The sequence below is a fragment of the Gallinula chloropus genome, assembly GCF_964237585.1.
Source record: "Gallinula chloropus genome assembly, chromosome: Z".
NCBI classification, from domain to species: domain Eukaryota; kingdom Metazoa; phylum Chordata; class Aves; order Gruiformes; family Rallidae; genus Gallinula; species Gallinula chloropus.
Genome location: NC_140089.1, coordinates 46,612,260 through 46,627,614, shown reverse-complemented (window position 1 = coordinate 46,627,614; position 15,355 = coordinate 46,612,260).

The window sequence follows — 15,355 nt, the reverse complement described above, 5'->3', positions numbered from 1 at the left end:
AAAGGTTAAATCAGATGGTAGGACAGTAAAATGTAGTAGAGGTATTTGTCCAAAATCTACTACACTTTAATTGGGTGTATATATGTGTAGGTACAGCAAGAGCTATTAGGAAGCCCATTTTTTAAAAAATCTTTACCATCACTTATCATAGAAACATAGAATGGTTTGAGCTAGAAGGGACCTCAAAGATCCAAGCCCACTGCACCAGACCACCAACATTTCTCAAATAGGACTAACAGTGAATTAGCAACTTCATCCGACAGTTCCCTTAGCACCTGCAGAGACATCTCATCAGGTCTCACGGACTTGTGCACCTTCAGATTCCTTATTCTTCTTTCGTCTTGGCCACAAGATACCATTTGGTGTCAACCATACACAACAGTGCAGTAGACAGTATTGCATCAGACCTTATTTTCCATTCCAAAGCAATAACAGGAAAAAAAAAAAAAAAACAACCAAAGAGGGGAATTAATAAAGTTCAGGATTCATACATGCAACAAATATGTAAAGCCACGTAATGATCAAAATAAATGTTGAACCTCTTTCTCACGATGAAGGATGTTTAGCAGAAAATACAATATCTGACACTGTGACTAAAAATCCAAGATCATTATATTACAGAAGTTGATGGCTAACATGTACTTATTCTTAAGTACTTGGGTTTTCAATATTAATAGCCTTCCTTTCTCAAGTGTGCCTTTTGCAAATAAAAGTGTAAATGTAACACGTTACAATTTGCATGACCTTATGTGCTAGCTTTTAGACAACACAGTCTCTTATGCTGCTTACCCAGAGAGTTGAGTCTTTATTTCTAACTGAAGTTTGAACTCTGGAAAACCTGGGGCTCTGATCATCCGAAATAGTGGCCATTTCATAAGCATTGCCTGTATCCATTCAACAAACTGTTTGTCTAGAAGATTTCCCCTATATTCATATGCAAGTGGTAAAGCTATGAAACAAGTGAAAAACACTCTATTAATTCTCAATAGATAATTGAGGCCTGGCACAAAGAATGGGTGGCAGAACCATGTGCTTTCTTGGGGTGTGGGGAGAGACTGTGCCTTACCATGACTATTACTAAGGCATGATAAGGGGAAGAAAAAACCAAGAAACATAAAACAAAAAGAGAAACATAATGACACACAGCATCAGACTGACTCTTAGTCTTTAATGAATTTCTATTTTTGGTGTATAATTTTCAAAGTTTCATTCCATCTTTGTTTGAGGACTCATAGGTAAGATTACATCTGGCACACAGAAACTTTATTCCTTTGATATTCCTCTTTAATTATGTGTCCTATGATTGCCAGTGAAATCATTATATAAACCAAAAGGAAGTTTCTCTGTCTCAATATATTGAACAAAAAAAAACCACTAAAACCACACATTGTTGTGTTTCTAGATCATTATTGAAGTATATGTTCAACCCATGATGACTGTTTATTCAACAATGAGATTGGACCACTGCATTATCTTGCATTGATTTACTATCAAAGACAGGCTGCTTCAAGGACTGTATGACAGCAACATTTAAATCTAAATCTAATCATTACAATGAAAAAGCCGTCCACAAGAAAGTTTTCTATAGTTTACTCTTAAATTTTATTTTTCTATTACAATATGTATTATGTAGCATACTATGAAAAAGTATATTTCATAAAAACTGAATTTCAAAAACATCATTAAGTGGTCTACCAGTGACTAACAAAGCCATTAACATCAAATTACACTATTATTTTAGGCGCTTTCGATTTTGCTGTCTACTGAAAATTCCAGATATTCCGGAATTACAAACAGGAAAGACAATTTGCTTTCTATTAAATTTTGAATGCAGACTCTTCTTTATCAGAGTAATAATTCTGGAAATGAAGACACCCAACAAACAGACACAGGAATATTCTGACAGCAAATAACGACAAAAAGATACAGTCAGAAAAAATCAGCTGTACCAAACGTGTTAATATGTTTTAAAACAGATCTGGCTGAGAAGGAATTGGGGAGGGGAGGAGAGATGGGAAGGGTAGTGTAGAGATGTTTGGTTCATATTTTAGTATTGACTTTTCTTGAACAAAATCTTTCCTTACAGGAAATTCCTTCCTATGAAAATCTTTTCTGTCCAAATGTTTGCCAAAATATTTACATAGTTCCCCCCAAGAAGAAAAACAAAACAAGACAGAAATACACTAAATCACTTTTTCCTACCAAAAATAGAAGGGATTAAAATTTACAATCAATGACCATAGACACCAGTTGATGCAACAGAAACTAAACATATCATAACATGTAGATAGAAATTATTTTAATACTTCAGATCTTACCAGCTAGTCAATGGAGCCATGCATCACTGAAGTGACTTAGGCCACCTGACATGTCTTCAGATTAATACAGCACCAAATGACTAGACTGCATCACTGAAGTTCTTCCTACATGGCATCGTAGGCCAAAATTCACAAGGCTATGAAAAACGTGAGTGATGCTTTTATTATTCCCGTAGTTCCCTGAAACAAGTCAAATACACCGTTTGAATATTTTGCAAGGAGAGCCACTGGGAATATGTGAAAACAAATGGAGATTTAAAACCATAAACCCTAAAACCACACATTGTTGTGTTCTGCTCCAGCAGAATATGCTCGGAATATCACGTTGTCTAGACAGAGAACAAACTATCTGTACCCAAGAATAATCTCACAAATTTGAGAAATTAATTTTGAATCTTCTCCTTGTTTTAAGGAGATACAGACTTGATGGTGAAATCTCTAGCCTTGAAATACTCATCTTGAACAGCATTTCATTATGCCTAAATTTGACAAGAAAATTCTCTCTTCCTGGCAAAAAATCTAGTAAAAATTGAGACAATTCAGAAGCTCATCAGAAAAACTATATATCCCCTATGAATAATTTCAGCTTATGCATCCGTCTCACAGTTCAGGAAGCCAGATAACAACACAATAGCCAAGGGTTATCTATGCTAATATGGCAACCAAACCCTGGCCAGTGTCCACTGGCATATACGGGTGGTATGTAAATATGACTACGAGCCAATCGTCTTACTCCATAAATAGTGAGCAGTCTAAGAGCCCTTTGAGCTCTCCTGAGATGACAGCGGGCTGCACGTCAGGATCTCCCCTTGAAAGGGACGCCTCTCAAGGTTACTCCTCAAGGTCAAGAGAATCCTTGCTGTGACAGATCTGCAACAGATACTCGGTAAGTGAGTTGGGAATAAGTGCACTGACATTTGTCATCTTAGCTAAGAAATAGAAAGGATTTATTGTATATATGATCCTTTAGACATAAATCGTTGACCAAGTCTGGGTCTAAGACTGAATCGAGCCGCACCTAGGCTCGTCTCTGAGCAGGAGTTTAGAAAGCAAGGGGATTCTTTCTGAACCTCCTGACTCAATGGGAGGGTCTCCCTGATAGATTCATCTGACCCTGTTCTCTATGCACTGACTAATCAAGATTATCTTACCAACGAATCTTAATCACTGTCGTGTTTATTACCAAACACCGTAACAACCTTTTGTTTATAACAATACACTTATTATTGCCTCTCTCTTAAGAGTGAAGTGCATCCCTCTGATCTATCCCATCTGCGACGGGAAGACAAGTGCCATTAACTCTCCATTGAATTGCTTCTGCTGAGTATCTTAGTGATCTTAAAAATCTTCCCTGCACTGATAATTTTATAATTCTTTTTCTGTGCAAGTGTCAGATGCATACACTCAGAAGAGATGATTGTCCAGTTTGGTTGTTGCTGCAGCATGCAAGAAATTTGCCAGAGCAACATAGTAGAAAACAATTTATTTCTTTTTAACATAGAAGTATTTTATTATTTTAACTCAGAAGTATTTTATTATGGAAATAAAGAACCAGTTATCACATTTCTTCTTTTTTTACATGTGAGTCTTTAACACCATGCCAGATAAATATTTTGTGATAAAAATAATGGTAACAAAAAATTTACCCAACCCACAATACTATGATACTAACCACTCTCTTCAGTCTCCAAACAGAATATTGTTGCTGTGCATGTGACTGAAAGAACTCTTCCAAACATATATGCCTTTTCTGACTTCAATAAAAAGATTCACTCTGGCATATTGCATACATAATTTCGTCAAAATGAGAGAACTCTCAAATAAATTTTTCACATCAATATCAAGTCAAAACACAAAATGTATCGCCTACTAATGACATAATAATGTACTTAAAATTAAGTATAAAAAAACCCAGGAAAATACAAGTCATTGGTGTGTGGTGGTAAATTCAAATCTTCTGGATATAGCTCCCAGGAAAAGTGTATATTTAATTGTCCATTAGGCATTCTAATCGTTCATCATTCAATCACAAAATCATAGAATGGTTTGTGTAAGAAGGGACTTCAAAGCCTATCTATTTCCTCTGTCATGTGCCAGGACACCTTCCACAAGATCCAATTGCCAAAAGCCCCATCCAACCTGGCCTTGAACATTGCAAGGAGAGGGTAGCCACAGCTTCCTTGGGCAACCAGTTCCAGTAGCTTACTACCCTCGCAGTTAAGAATTTCTTCCTAACTTCTACTATAAATCTATCTTCTTTCAGTTTATTCCATTATCCATTGTCTCTACAAGCCTTTGCAGCTCTTTCGTAGACCCTCTTCAGGTATCGGAAAGCTGCAATAAGATATCTCCAGAGCCTTCTCTTCTCCAGGATGAACTCTTTCAGACTGTCTTCATAGGAAAGGTTCTCCAACCCTCTTTGCAACCCTCCTCTAGACTCACTCCAACAGCTCTGTGTCCTTCTTCTGTTGGAGACACTAGAGCTGGATGCAGGACTCTTAAGTGGGGTCTCACCAAAGCAGAGTGGAGGGGCAGAATCATCTCCCTTCACCTGCTGGCCATGCTGTTCTTGATCTAGGCAGTTGGCCTTCTGAGCTGCTAGTGCACACTGCTGATTCATGTTGAGCTTTTCATCAATCAACACTCCCAAGACCTTCTCCTCAGTGCGCTCTCAATCCATTCTCTTCCCAGCCTGTAGTTGTGCTTGGGATTGCTCTGCCCCATGTGCAGGACCTTGCACCTAGCCTCGTTAAACTTCATGCAGTTCACATAAGCCCGCCTCTCAAGCCTGACAAGGTCCCTCTGGAAGGCATCTCTTCCCCTCAACATGTAAATCACATCACACTGCTTAGTGGTGTCAGAAAACTTGTTGAAAATAGACCAATCCCACTGGACATGTCTACCACAAAGATGTTAAATGGTGCCAGTCCCAGTACCAAACCCTGCAGAACATCATTCATCACTACTATCAATTTAGGCATTGAGATGTTGATCACAACTCTTTCAGTGTGACCATCCAACCAGTTCCTTATCCACTGAATGGTCTCTACAATTTAGAGATGAGGTTATAATGCAGAGCAGTGTCAAAAACTTTGCACAAGTCCAGGTAGATGACATCTGTTACTCTTCTCTTACACAACAGCACTGTAACTCCATCACAGAATGCCATCACATTTGTCAGGCATGATTTGCCCCTAGTGAAGCCGTGTTGGTTGTCACCAATCACCTCCATCCTTTTCATTTTTCTGAGCTTAAGTTCCAGGAGGGTCTGCTCCATGATCTTGCCAGGCACAGAAGTGAGACTGACCAGCCTGTAGTTCCCTGTGTCTTCCTTTTTTGCCTTTTTAAACGTGGGGGTTATATTTCCCCTTTTCCAGTCAGTGGAAACTTCACCAGCAAACTAAAACTTCTCAAATATGACAAATAGTGAATTAGCAACTTCATCTGACAGTTTCCTTAGCACCTGCAGATGCATTTCATCAGGTCCCACGGACTTGTACACCTTCAGATTCCTCACAGTCACAAACCTGGTTCTTCCTCTACAGTGGGCCATTTCACATTCTCCAAGTCCCTGCCTTTGCCTTCTATGACTCAGGCAGTGGGACTAGAACACCTACCGATGAAGACAGAGGCACAAAAGACATTGAGCACCTCAGCTTTCTCCATATTCCAAATAACCAGATACCCTTTTTTTCCTTCCAGAAAGGGCCACCAGTTTCACTCTTCTTCCTCATGTTACTGACATACCTGTAGGAGGTTTTCCATTTGCCCTTCACCTCCCTGGCCAGATTTCATTCTATCAGGGCTTTAATTTTCCTAACCTGATTCCTTTATATTCACGCCAGTCTAAGTTTCCTTGTTTCCACCTTCCGTAGCCATTCTTTTTGTGTTTGAGTTTCTCCAGGATCAACTTGTTCATCCATGCAGGCCTCTGGGGCGGAGGCAGGGTGGGGGGGACAGGGAAGCAGTTTCATGACTTTGTTGGGATGCATCACTCCTGAGGCTGGAAGAGGTGATCCTTGAATACTAACCAGCTATCTTGGTCCCCTATTCCTACCATGCTTTTCCCACGGTAGTGTCTCAAGGAAATCCCTGAAGAGGACAAAGTCTGTTCTCCTGAAGTCCACATTAGTGAGCTTTCTGTGTACTTTTCTCACTCCCCTAGGGGTTTTGAACTCTATTATTTCATGGTCACTGCAGACAAGCCTGCCCTTGAGCTTCACATTCCCCATCACCCCCTCCTTGTTGGTTAGAACATGGTGGAGTACGGCACCTCTTCTTGTTGGCTTCTCTAACACTTGGAGGAGGAAGTTATTATCAAAGCATTCCAGGAACTTACCTGGATAATTTATACCTTGCTGTATTGTTCCTCCAAAAGATACCAGGATGTCTGAAGTCTCTCATAAGGGTCAGGGCTTTGTGAACATGAGACTGCTTAAATCTGTCTACAGAGGGTCTTGCATGCTCAGTCATCCTGGTTAGGTAGCCTGCAACATAACCCCCACTACACTGTCCCTCGTCCCTGCCCTACCTTTAATCCTAGCCATGCACTCCAGCTAGTCACTGGCATAGAGAGCCACACCCTCTCCTCATCTGTCCTGCCTGTCCTTCCTGAAGAGCCTTTATCCTTCCATTCCAACACTCCAGTCATAGGAGCCGTCCCACCATATTTCAGTGATGCAGATAAGATCACAGCCTTGTAGGCAAGTGCACACATCTAACTCCTCTTATTTATTCCCTATGCTACATGCATTTGCACAGAAGCATTAAAATTGGTCCCTCAGTAAAGCTGACTTGCTGGCTGGGGTGGCTGTAATTCCTTTTTCTGCATTTCAGGTGCCTTCTGCTGATCTGTGATCCTTCTCCCAGCTCTGGGCATCTATTGCTGGCACTGCCATCAAATTGGGAGGAGCTAGATTGATTGAGGTTCATGTCCCTCCAGAAACTTTAGTTTAAAGCCCTCTTCACCAGCTTGGTAAACCTATGACAGAAAATGTGCTTTCTCTTCTCTGACAGATGGAACCCATAAGACCCCAATAGATAAGATTTCTTAAAGTGAGTCCCATGGCCTAAGTAGCTGAACCACTGGATGTGGCAGCAGTCCTGTACCCATTTGTAGAATTGCTAAATTCAACTGACCCCTCTGAACCCCTTCGCTTTGAGGAGAAGAATTGATGAAAAAAACTACTTGAGGTCTCTAGTGCTACTCCCAGGGCTCTGTTATACTTCTTGTTGCACCTTAGACTGTATCATTGATGCCCACATCAAACAACAGCAGCCAATAATAGTCAGTAGACTGTGCAAGGATTGGTAGTGTCTTGGTGACTTCATCAATCTCAACTCTTAGTAAGAAGCATACCTCTTTAGAGAGGGCCTCAAGTCAGCAAATGGGTACCTCTGTACCTCTCAGAAGAGCTTCACCTGCTACTGTCACCTATAGCCTTTTCTTAGTCACACTGGTTGTTACACAGGGAGCAGGTTGGGCTGCGTTACTCAGCTCTAGCCTGTCTCCTGATGCGGTGGGTCTTTCCTTTTCACTCTGCAGAGTGGTGAAGCAGTTCTGCAAGACCATCTCAGGGTTTGGGGAAGTCTCTTCCTCTTGATGGTCCTTGCTGTCACAAGCTTCCATTCTTCTGCATTATAGGACACCCTACCTTCTGTCTGCCTGGTGGGGGAATTTTTGGTTGTATGCTCACTGCAGTCTGAGCTTGGAACCAACTATGTACCATCCATGCAGGAGGTCTTACACCTGATCACAATCTTTGCACACAGGTCTTCTGCCCATCCCTGCATGAGGAGAAAGACCTGGGCACTTCCTGTAGCCTGAGGTCTGCACTGCAGCATCTCCCTTCAGCAGCTCTGTCTGGGTGGAGGCATCTGCCAGTGCTGGGGTAGATGGCGCAAACCCCCCTCAGTGAGAGCTGCAGCCTTTGCTCTCAGACAAGTGCTCACCATTGTAATTCAGGGTCAGGTAAAATGACCACATGTCACCTGTCACGGAGCAGTATCTGGTTGCTCAGTTATGTACATTTCAAGAGTCCCTTGCTGGGACTCAGACAGTGAATGCCTGACTTTCAGAGAGGTGCCCTCCCTGCCCTCCCTCCGGCACAAACTGCTGTGCTATACCCTGGCTACATGCCAATCTCTGGTTCCCTCTCTGTTTGCAGTTCTCCAAGAGGCTGGTACTCCAGGGAGCAGCCCTTTGTAAGAATGAGGGTGGCTGCTGTTGCTCTGTCCCTGCCTAGGCCATGTCAGCAGCTTCCTTGGAAGCTCCTGGTGGGTCTTTATGCTCACCTGGCTCTTCCCTGCCTGAGGAAATCCCTGTGCACTGGTACCTGCTGCTCTGCTGAGGGCCAGGCTGGCTCCAGAGCAACTCACCTCACCTACTTGCCTTTGATCCTGTACTTAATCTTAATCTTCCTTTTTATCTACAATGACCTGTAGCATTTTGTCCATATTTTGTCCATTTAGCACCAAAACACCCAATTCAAAGTTTGGGTCTTATATAACATATATCAGTCTGAATCCAGATCTTTTTGTTATTTTTATTCTTCTGGAGGAAACCCAAACTACTCTTCTTTCTTTCAGCATCATCTGACTCTCTGAAAAGCAAAATTCAGAATGAATTGATAGCGTCTGTTCTCCTGAAAAACTTACTGGGCCTCTTCTGCACCTGCTAAACAGAGACTGTGTTATGAAAATAGCTCGTTTTCTACATACCAAACTATTCAAGAACTTTTCTAGAGTGTCTTAAAGATGAGCTGTTACTATAAAATTAAAATATCTCTGCAGAGGTTCAAAATGGTAAGAATTTGAACAGAAGAGGTAACCTTTATTTCAGTGTTGAGCTAAAAAAATGGGGGGTACAGAAGGAGGAGGTAGGTGTTAGGGTTTTTTCACTTGTTTTGAAATAAAGATCTTTTCTGGGTTTCATCTTTTATGCAACCATTAAAATTATATTCACAGTGAGATCTGTAATCAGTTTTGTTTTTCTGAGTAAAGAACTTTTTAGAGCTTGTGTTTAACTACAATGTATGAAAGAATCGAAAGGATTAATTTTGACAACTGTCCAAAAATTATTTTTGATGTTTTCCTCTTTTTGGTATGATAAATAGTCCCAGATTATAGTTGATTGACAACAGTAAGCCTGCGCATCTGGGCTTCCATTCAGTGTAGCATTTTAAATTAGAATTTTACTTAGTGATTACAAGATTGGATAATTCCATAATTCTTCAAATGGAACCATTATTTGCAGTCTTGCATAACGTACTGGTGATGAGTTACAATTATTGCAAAGGCTCAAAAACCCATTACCCAGCAGCTTCTGGGTCACATCCAACCAGAATTCAACAGATATGCACACTTAAATGACTTACTTTATTTTAATCTCCTGTTAATAATCACTTGCTTCCGTGGGGAAAAACAAACAAACTTCCAGAAAAGCTTTGAACAACATAGCCACAAGATATACAAAATGCTCTAAATGAAAAGGTTTGCAGCTGTGAAAGCAGTAGTAGGTACAAGTCTTTCTTTTGGATATAATAACTTTGATGTTAATTTTAGAGTTTGCAGTCTTTGATATTGTCTCCCCATAGACATCTTTGAATTACCTAGCAGTCCTCAGTGATTAATTGCCTTTTCTGAAAGTGCTGCATCACCTGAAGAAGATGACACATTCTTAACACAAAGAGAGTACAGAATAATGATTTCTAAGGCAATGTTTTGAACATGGTAATACTGCAATGATGAATCACAAGATGGCGTAGGCAGCTCAATGCCAGCCTGCAAGTTTTTTGAACCAGCTTCTGCATAGTTGACTAAAAAAGAAAACCCAAACAAAATCTGTTAGTTTATAATGGTCTGGTTTATGCTATAGACATGCTAACAGTTTGGGGGAAAAAATCATAACATAGTCCCACTGACTTCATTGGAACTGAGAATTTATCCATTATTAGACACTAAATATTGCTTGTAATCAATGTTTAGGGAACTGGTGAAGGTTGGATACTTGAGGTAACTTCATAGTAACCACTGCTCACATTAACTCTGCAGCAGATTTGGCAGTATTTGCATAACATATGAAATCTGATATTTCTGACGGGAAAAGACATCAAACTCCCAGAAAACAGGCCATGATCAATTACAAAATAACTTTCCTAAGAGGATAACAACAACTGATCAAACCTATATTCCTGTAGTACAGTCAAAGCTCAAAATGCATGCTTGATTTTTCATGAATAGTGCTGTGAAAATGACTTTTTTAGCTTCATTCCACATGATTCAATGAAATGTTATAATGCTGAATAGATTGATGTAGATGTGGCTTGAGACAATTAATATAACTTTGTGTATTTTAAGAATGGATTTGGTTTGGATTTTAGTAGAATAAGGCTGTAACTGTGTGGGCTGTTTCGTGAATGTGGCTACAAAACAGCCATAACAGTGCAACAGCCTTGAAGCTAAAGAAAATGAAGATAGGGGAGTCATAAATAATGAGACCAATGACCAATTAAGAGATAGAGCATATCTTGTTTTCAGCTAAAAGGGGATGTGTTTTTTGAGCTCAGGAGTGTGTTTTGGAAACCACGGAGAAAACCGTAAAGAGCATGAGCTGAGAGAGAGGAAGACATTCAGCCTTCATCCCTGAAGACCACTGAAAGACCCCCTGAGTGTCACTGAGCATGCTTTATCTAGGAGGAATTAATGTAAATGACTTCCTGGAAATAGTTTCCATAAGCCTGCCTTTTCTTAGAAATTACAATGAATATATATAGTTAATCTGTATAAATATGAGAAATTTGGCTTTAACCGGTGCACACATTAGGAGGAGTGATCCTCTGTGTGCCCAGCTCTGCAATAAAGAATACCTGCTTAATAGTCACCAAGGCCGTTGAGTTTTGATTCTGGCTTTCCAAGGCATCACACATACTTCCCTGAAGAAGCCATAAAAAGATTTTCAAGGCTCCCATGGATACCTTAGCAGAGATACACAGCCAGTAGCAGAAGCAAGCCATGATTTTACAAATTATTGTGTCAATTTTAACTTTATAGTTTCATTGCTGCATGCACATCCCAGAATTTCCAATACCAATTATATTATGTCAAATGTTAATGTGTTAACACCTTGGTTGGTATGTAGTTGTGGCATCCTTTGGAGAAGTTGGATTCTGCTTGCTCTATTTCATTTGTTCAAAAACAATGACTGTACTCTAAAAACAAGATAGTGGTTCTCATTTCTTTCTTTTCTTCTGAAGAACAGACATACACATTAAATATATCCACACATGTAGATGACCAGTAGAAATGCTGCCTGTTATATGTTCACATTCACAAAGGTAGGAGCCATGTATTAGCTTTATCATGCGTTTTTTTTACTGCTACAGAAAGTCTGAGGTCTACATTGAGTAAATGTGGCACTTTGTCTTAAATTATTTAGTGTTTAAAATAAACTTTACATGAAATATTTGTTTATAGATTAATAGAACAGTAATTTTTTTTCCATCTTGATCACTCCTATATGTATCATGAAGTGACCTGACCTGATATTATGTAGATAAAAGGGCATACTGAAGGAGGCTTATTTATCTGATAGCAAAATCTCAAGGAGATTTTTTTTTCTGAGGAGCAGTTTGCAAGCTAGGCTTAGTGTAATGATGGGCAAATTTCAAATTCAGTTTGCTTTGAGATTGATATTTGAATATGTCTTTCATTAATCCCAGCTCCTCAATTAAAATTATTTCTTTGGCTCATCTACATAATGTCCATACATATTAACACACTGAAAAACATAGTCTGGAATCATTACTTGTACTTCTTTCAAAAAACACAATCCAATTTTCTAGCTTGGTGAAATCTCTGAAGTTGGAAAAAGGTTCATCTACATAATCTGCCAAATTATTTTCACTTAATCCTAAATGGTGTTTGCTGTTTAAAAATTTCCTCCTGTAAATTCAAAATGGGTAAAGTCACATAACAATATTAGCTTCCATACCAACTTTCTCCCAATAATAACATCTGTAGTCTTTTTCACAAAGAAGCCTGTCAAGTTCCAATTTGTTTAGCTATTTATTTTTCCAACACATTATTTATAAGCATAGCATAATAAATTGGAAGTACTACATTACCTAAAAAGAGCAGCCAGATAGAGCTGTCTCTGTTCAGGAACATAATTAACTTCCTTAAATCTTTATCTGCTACAGAAGTTGCAGGTGAGATAAAAGTTGATATAATTCCCTTTTATGACCTATATCTACATGAATTTTTACATAGCATTAGTGGAGATGAATTTATACATGTGTTGAATGAATGTTGTTTTTTCCAAGAAGTAATGAAATATAGCAAAATTTCCCTGTAGGCTCTCCAAGGTGTTGGAAATTTTCTAGCGAGCCCATTTAGTGTTATACAACAGATGCAATTTTATAGTCACAGTTTTAATCCAGCCTGTGTGTACTTTGCACATATGTGGGAGAGGGAAAAAAAAAAAAAAAAGAGAAACAAATGAGAACCCCCAAAACCCAGGAACTCCACAAACAAAAAATCCCCCCCCCCCCCCCCCCAAAGAACCCCCACAAAATGCATGGCAGCAAAATGTTAAACCTGCAAAAACACATTTTACAGTAATTTAGCAACTTCTGCTACAATATCAATGCGCTTAAAGAGGAAGCATGTAATAAGACAACTGAGGTATCTGATTTTCTGAATAGAGCCAGCAAGACTCCTCATCAGCTAATTGTATGAATGCAGGAAACAATCCTTCAAAAATTATCTGGATGACATAAAATGATCTGACAATTAGAGTACAGAAAAAAAAAATTTATTTCCTTATCTACTGTACTTATTTAGCAGGCATTTAATCTCATATAGTTTTAAATATATTGAAGGATAAGACTTCAGATATTATCACCAGACAGCTGCTCTCACAGAAATTAAAAAATCACCTGGGAACATCCATATTTAGTTATACTTGGGGGTATGATGAAGGTATTGCTGCATTAATTGGGTAAAGGAATTTGCCAGAAAATAAACTCCTTTGTGTTCCATCTTGTCCTCAGATATCAGAGGGGCTGGGGTTAGGTTCTGGGTGACTCCAATTTGGCACTACAAATCTGTTTGCATTCAATATACTGAACTATCACAGCTACGGATGTACTAGTTGTGAGAGGCACCTTCAGTCTATTTGCAGTAAACGAGCATGGCCAGACTTCAAGAGTGTAAGAACTCTCTCAGCTAGATTAATGAATGGTGTGGCTTATCAAGGCAACAGAGTGCAGGTTCTTTTTGATTGGAGTGATGATACAACATCTACAAAAGCACATGCACGTAATATAGCAACATAAGCCAACACAAAAATACACATAGAACAACATAAAACTACTCACGTAGTACAACAGTACACTAAGTTTGCTAGGACAACAAAGTGTTCTTATCTCACCCAAGGCGTCATCATGGGAGGGAACTGAGTCTCAGCCCATCAACTGATTCCAGGAGTCAGCGATGATTTACAATAGTATATTCCTGACTTGTTTGAGATGGTATCTTCCCTAACATTTCTCCATTCTTAGGCCATTTTTACACTATTTTAACTATTAGGTGGCACTTGAGTGACTCAGGTCAAATATTTGTGTTTGAAGGTATGAACTAGCAGAAATTCAGACTGCATGCTCAGTGAGGAGTGGTCACCCCTTGGACATGCGTAGCTTTTGAGTTGGAGGTGTGTTTTGGTATTATAACGATATAATGAGCAAAGTTCACCCAAAGGACATGATTTTGACAGAAAATTATGAACTGCTGGCTCATGCCTGGCTCAAGGTAAAAACAATGCAGCTTATCAGCACCACAATACACCAGGTTCCCATTTATCACAAAGCCTGGATGCAGCATCTCCACTCGGCTCCATTCTCCCTGTAATTTCCCTCAGGGTTAGCACATTAAGCTCCCTTGATGCTGCCATCCAGTAAGATTGCCTAGGGATCTCTTCGCATATCAGCTGCACTTCACCCTGGACGTTTCTTCAATGCTGTACATTTTCTTAAAGAGTGAATGTAAGTTTGATTTCTAAGTCACCTCCAGCAATTATAGCACAGGTATAATTGAGTTTTCTGGATTGTTGACACTGAAAGTTAGATGTTAAAAAGGTAGGTTTGCAAGGTAAATAATGAAATCAAACATTTCTCATGAGAAAATATAAATTGTTATCAATGTTTACTTCCCAGCAAGAACGTACATATTTGTTCACTTAAACTTTACAGGAGTCATGAGTATTTAGAACTGATACAGTTCTTAAAAGGAATTTAAGCAGTTTTTCATATTATCACAAAAGTGTGGGTTTGGGTTTTTTTAGTAGAATGTGGACCAGTCTGTCTACTGTCTTAAGTAGCACTTCCTATTATAGTAAAAATTATCTTTCCCTTGCATACAATAAATAAGAACAATGTAGTTGTCAGTCTTACAACAGCAAAGACTGATAAGAATTTAGCTAATTTAGATAATTCCATTGGCAGTTGTATTCAAACACACACTGAGTAGAGAATGACACTTTAAAGTAACAATATCTATTTGCTAAAAAATCATAAACAGTTTTTCTGTGACTGCCACCGTGAAATATTTAGAATTTTAGGTGCTACACAAAAAGTCTGTATAATATATGGCACAATTTCAGTTTAAGATTAATTTACAGGTTGTTTATTCTCGTGTACATTATCCTTCTTTCTGTTTTTAATAGGAAAACTTAATATTATCATTAATAGCAACTGTGCATATTTAATATTTTAAAGATGTTAGAATTACTTTTTGCCTCCTTCCAACTTTTTTTCCACTTTATATAGGTAAATAGAGCAAAATAAATATAGCTAATGCAAATTACTATCGTTCTAAGGAGGTTAGCCAGTTTTCCCTGGTTTAAGACAACAGCCTCTGGACTACTTCCTAACACTGGTGATTTAGCATTCAGAAACGCACATGTACATGAATCCCTACCTGCTTCGGAATGGCAGGACCATTAATTCCAAGCACACTTATGAAAAATTAAAACCAAGTTA